General features: G+C 50.7%; 1 protein-coding gene across 2 annotated transcripts in view; it reads left to right on the forward strand.

Moving 5' to 3' along the window:
- Nucleotides 1-5,000, forward strand: part of LOC143298926 (protocadherin-1-like) — a 358,571-nt gene that overhangs the window by 265,050 nt on the left and 88,521 nt on the right. The gene's annotated exons all lie outside the window — the stretch shown is intronic.

Consider the following 5,000-nt stretch of genomic DNA (forward strand, 5'->3'; position numbering starts at 1 on the left):
GCTAGCCTACTAATTAAGCGAGGCGGCTGGGTCTTGTCGGTCAGTCGTTTTAATCAGTTTTTTGTTGTTTATTTTTCTTTCTTTCTTTCTTTCTTCTCCTCCTCCACCATCTTCTTCTTCTTCTTCTTCTTCTTCTTCCTCTTCTCTCTCTCTCTCTGCCTCTGTCTCTGTCTTTATGTGTGTGTGTGTGTGTGTGTGTGTGTGTGTGTGTGTGTGTGTGTGTGTGTGTAGGAAGGTTTGAGGGGCGCGGGGCTTGGGGTGGGGGTGGGGGGTCGTTTTGGGGGTTTTGTTTTTTAGTTCCGTTTTGGCCGGGTTTATCTTTTTTTTTCTCCCACCCACCACCCCCTCCTGTTGTTTTTGATGTTTTTTTGATGTTCTTGTTGTGGTTTTTTTGGTGTTTTATTTTTGTTTGGTTGGTTTTTTTCCCCCTGTCTGTGGTTGTATTATCCTTTTCCTCGATTAGGTAGTTGCCTTGAGGCCGGGTTGGATGGAGACTGACTAGCGCTGGGAAGCAAGCTCTGGCTGTGTGTTGGTGATTTGGGGCTGACACAGGCAAGCACCCATCGGGGGATTAATAAAGGGAGGGACGGGTAGGGGTGAGGCTGGATCCGTCTGCTGGCTCCTACTGGTCTAGCTAGAACTCACTCAGCAGCAGACAGCGACGCGTGGACAAGTTCCGATAATATATATATATATAGTTTGGGGCGACCAGAACAGGAGGGTGTTGTTTCATGTGGGTGGGGTGGGAGGTGAGGGGGTGATGTGGAGGGGTGGGGAGAGGGGAGGGGGCGGAGGGATGGGTAGGCGGCCGCCTTGGGGGGGGATTGGAACTCACAACCTTCGGCACTTGGTCGATTAAGAAGGGACTGGTAAAAGATTTCATCACCTTTTTTCTTTCTTTTTTTTCTTCTCCCCCCCCCCCCCCCCCCCACACACACACCCTCGCGCACGCACACACACACACACATACACACACGCACGCACACACACACACACACACACACGCGCGCGCGCGCGCGCGCAAAGGGAGAGAGAGAGAGGGTGGGAGAGAGGGAAAGAGAGAGAGAGGGTGGGAGAGAGGGAAAGAGAGAGAGGGGGGGGGGGAGTAGTGCGGAAAGAGAGAGCACGCACGCACCGACACCAACGGACGAGATCAGAGTGGCACTGTCCAGTATCAATGAAGCCACTAATGGACTGGACAGTGGGCAGACTGGCTGGTTGGTCAGTGTTTCTTGCTTGGGGGGCGGGGGGGGAGGAGGGGGGAGTTTGTGTGTGTGTGAGTGTGTGTGTGTGTAGGGGGTAGGGAGCTATAGGTGGACACTTTGGGGGCTTTCCAAGGAGTCTGTGCCGCCGCTGCACACATCTTGATTCCTTCACGACCAGTCAGGACTCTCATTGCTGTCTCTTGGGTCTCTCGCTTTTTTTTTTTTTTTTTTTTTTTTTTTTGCTGTCTGTGTGTCTGTCTCTCTCTGTCCGTCTGTCGCTCTTATTGTGACTTTTCTTCTTCTTCTTCTTCTCACTTACTCACATTGCATGTGGTGCGCGCTCGCGAGAGAGAGAGACAGAGAGAGAAAGAGAGAGAGACAGACAGAGACAGAGACACCGACTCAGAGACAGAGAGAGAGACAGACAGACAGACAGACACAGAGAGAGAGAGAGCTTTTTATTGGCAGAAGTGGAATAAGCATGCATGTGCGGTTTTTTTGTTTTGTTGTTGTTGTTTTTACATGCAGACCTCAGGGCAAAGAGAAAGTGAAAAAAAATCTCAAAGTAAGAAAGGGTTGTAGAAGTAACACACACACACACACACACACACACACACACACAGAGAGAGAGAGAGGGGGGGGGTACATAAAGACACACAGAGACAGAGACAAAGAGACAGACAGACAGAGAGAGCAATCGTAATTAGTCACCACCAATGACGACTACTGCCACTCCAACGGACAGCTGCTGGCACTGAAACATGTACGCAGCAGACCCCTCCAGCAGTCATGCATGCACACGGCCCGTGTACTGAGGTCCTTGGCCCCTGAAGAGTCTGTTCAATAAACCTCCTCCCTCCCTCCCACGGCCCGCCTCCACCCCCAACCTTCTCTCTTCCCACACCCGTTTCCACGCATCAGTGGCTGAGAGAAAGAGAGAGAGAGAGAGATGCAGTGAGAGTGTGTGTGAGAGATAGAGGGGGTGGGTGGGAGCAAGGAGTGTGTGTGTGTGTGTGTGTGTGTGTGTGTGTGTGTGTGTGTGTGTGTGTGTGCGTGTGTGTGCAGTCATGTGCTTCGCACGCATTTCTGTGCATGCGTGAATGTGTGTGTGTGTGTGTGTAGAGGAGGGGAATCGGCGAAGGAATAGGGATGGGGAATCGTGCGAGGGGTGGCGGTTTTGGATGCGGGGGGGGGGGGGGGGGGGACTCGCATGACGTGGGTTTCTTCTCTCCCCACCCAACTACAGTTCATCACAGGAAAGTGTTTGCTCGTTAGCATTGCAGTTCTTTTCTTTTCTCAGGGTTGTGTGTGTGTGTGTGTGAGAGAGAGAGAAGGGGAGGGGAGGCGGAGGGGGGTGGGGGGGGAGTGGGTACACAGTGAACTTCCTCATCTCTCTCAACCCTTGTGAACACAGAGTTATGGAAGCACAGCAGCAGAGAAGAACAGCAGTTCACCAACTGATTCCTTCGTGGTCTGTCGCCGGATTCATTAATTTGTGCATCCTGCAAAGCGTGGAACGTTTAGTGTCATCAGATGTTCGGCTCCGCTAGCGTTGTTGTGGGAATTAGTGCTAATGCAACGGTGAGATTGAATTTGTGTGTGTGTGTGTGTGTGTGTGTGTGTGTGTGTGTGTGTGTTGTGTATGTGTGTGTGTGTGTGTGTGTGAAACTGATTGTCAAGAGGGCGATCGTGTGATGTGACCCTTTTTCCCTCCAACAGCAGTTCACTATAGTGCAGAAGCAGCGGTTTAGAGTGTTTCTGCTAAATGTAGTGTTCTTTTCATTAATGTTTTTTTGTCTTATGATAAATGATTTCTTGTTTGTTTGTTTGTTTGTGTTATGAGTGAAATAGTACTTGTCAACGTGTATATTGAGTGATGATTGAACGAATGAGCCCATTAATTCTAGTTTTTGACATCACTTTTTTTTTTTTTAATTTACAGGATATGTGTAAAAGATGAATGTATGTAATGTTTCAGTGCTCCCAGGGGGTACACGAAATAAGCTCCTTGTCTTGCCTTTTGCCTCAGTTCTTCTTCGTGGTTTTCCCGCTTCCCTGCTGCTTCTCAGTGTGGTCATAGTCAGTGAGGCTTGAGTGTCTTGATTTAGCTCTGCTTTCACCGCGAGGTTAGAGGGAGGGGGGGGGGGGGGGGGGGAGGAGGGGGAGGAGGGGAGGGGATGACCGTGGGGGGGGGGGGGGGGGGGGGGATTGACACATGACACCGAAACGTTTAATGTTATCAGCTGTTCGGCTCCAGTGATGTGAACAGCGCAAATACAATTGTTTGAATAAAACGAATCATTGGGGTGAGACGATAAACCGAATTCCCGTGTGCAGCGTGCACTTGGTGTACGTATTAAAAGAACCCACGGCAACATAATGTTTTTTTGTTGCTTTTTTTCCCTGGAAAAAAATTATGAAGAAAAAACCTACTGTATTAGGCATGTGTGTGTGTGTGTGTGTGTGTGTGTGTGTGTGTGTGTGTGTGTGTGTGTGTGTGTGTGTGTGTGTGTGTGTGTGTGTGTGTGTGTGTGTGTGTTGTGCGTGCGCGCGCGCGCCGCGGCGGGGCTTGAGACTGAAAAAGCCTGACAGAATGACACACGTAAGGAAACCTTAAGAGGCAGCTGTCAGTCGGCTCTGCCCCGAACAGACACGCCAGCCTGTGGTGCACGTGACTGCGTGCTTTCAGCTAAACAGCGCTGAGAGCTAGTCACGGTCTCTGGCCGAAGGTATATTATAAATAGGCGCTATTGAAGTATCTCGGAGCCCCGATAGTGAAATGGGTAAGACAGTTTCTTCTCACCCGAACGCGTGGGGTTCGAATCTGCCATTAGGAAGTATCTACAATAATGAGAACGTGTCGAGAGGTTGCCATTGAGCGACGTGATTCCCACTCCCAACACAACAGTCATGTTCATCACACATTGTCCGTGGTCGGTGGTGGTGGTGGTGGTGGTGGCTCGTTAGCGTTCCAGGTCGTTGTCACAGTTGTCTCCCGTCGTTTTTTTTTACCCCAGTCACCCATACCCTTCCCCCCCACCGCCCTCTCTCTCCCCCCACCTATCCCCCACCTCTCCCCACCCCCTGCAGCTCGTGTGGTCACAGTCAGTGAGGCTTGACTGGCGTTAGTTTGTTCTGCTTTGCTTTCCGAGGGAAGGAGGGAGGGGCGGGAGGAGAGTGAAAGAGAGAGAGAGAGAGAGAGAGAGAGAGAGACGGGAGGGGGAAGAGAGAGAGAGAAAGGAAGAGACAGAGAGGGGGTGTGTGGGGGGGGGGGGGGGGAGAGGGAAGAGAGATAGAAAGAGGGAGAGAGAGAGAGAGAGAGTTCTACTTATCTTTGAAAGGTAGAGAGAGGGGGAAAGGGGGAGGCAGACACAGAAATAGAAGACAAAAAGTGTGTGTGTGTGTGTGTGTGTGTGAGAGAGAGAGAGAGAGAGAGAGAGAGAGAGAGAGAGAGAGACGGGTGGGGAAGAGAGAGAGAAAGGGAGAGAGAGGGGAGATAGAAAGAGTGTGTGTGTGTGTGTGTGTGTGTGTGTGTGTGTGTGTGTGTGTGAGAGAGAGAGAGAGAGAGAGAGAGAGAGAGAGAGAGAGAGAGAGAGAGAGAATTCTACTTATCTTTAAACGACAGAGAGAGGGGGACAGGGGGGGGAGACAAACACAGAAAGAGAACACACAAAAAGTGATACACAGAGAGAGAGAGAGGCAGAGACAGACAGAGACAGAGATACATAGGGAGAGAAAGACAGAGAATGGGACAGAGACAGAAAGAGGGAGACAGACAGACAGACAGATAAAGCG

Source organism: Babylonia areolata, chromosome 24 (genome assembly GCF_041734735.1).
Source record: "Babylonia areolata isolate BAREFJ2019XMU chromosome 24, ASM4173473v1, whole genome shotgun sequence".
Taxonomy (NCBI): Eukaryota; Metazoa; Mollusca; class Gastropoda; order Neogastropoda; family Buccinidae; genus Babylonia; species Babylonia areolata.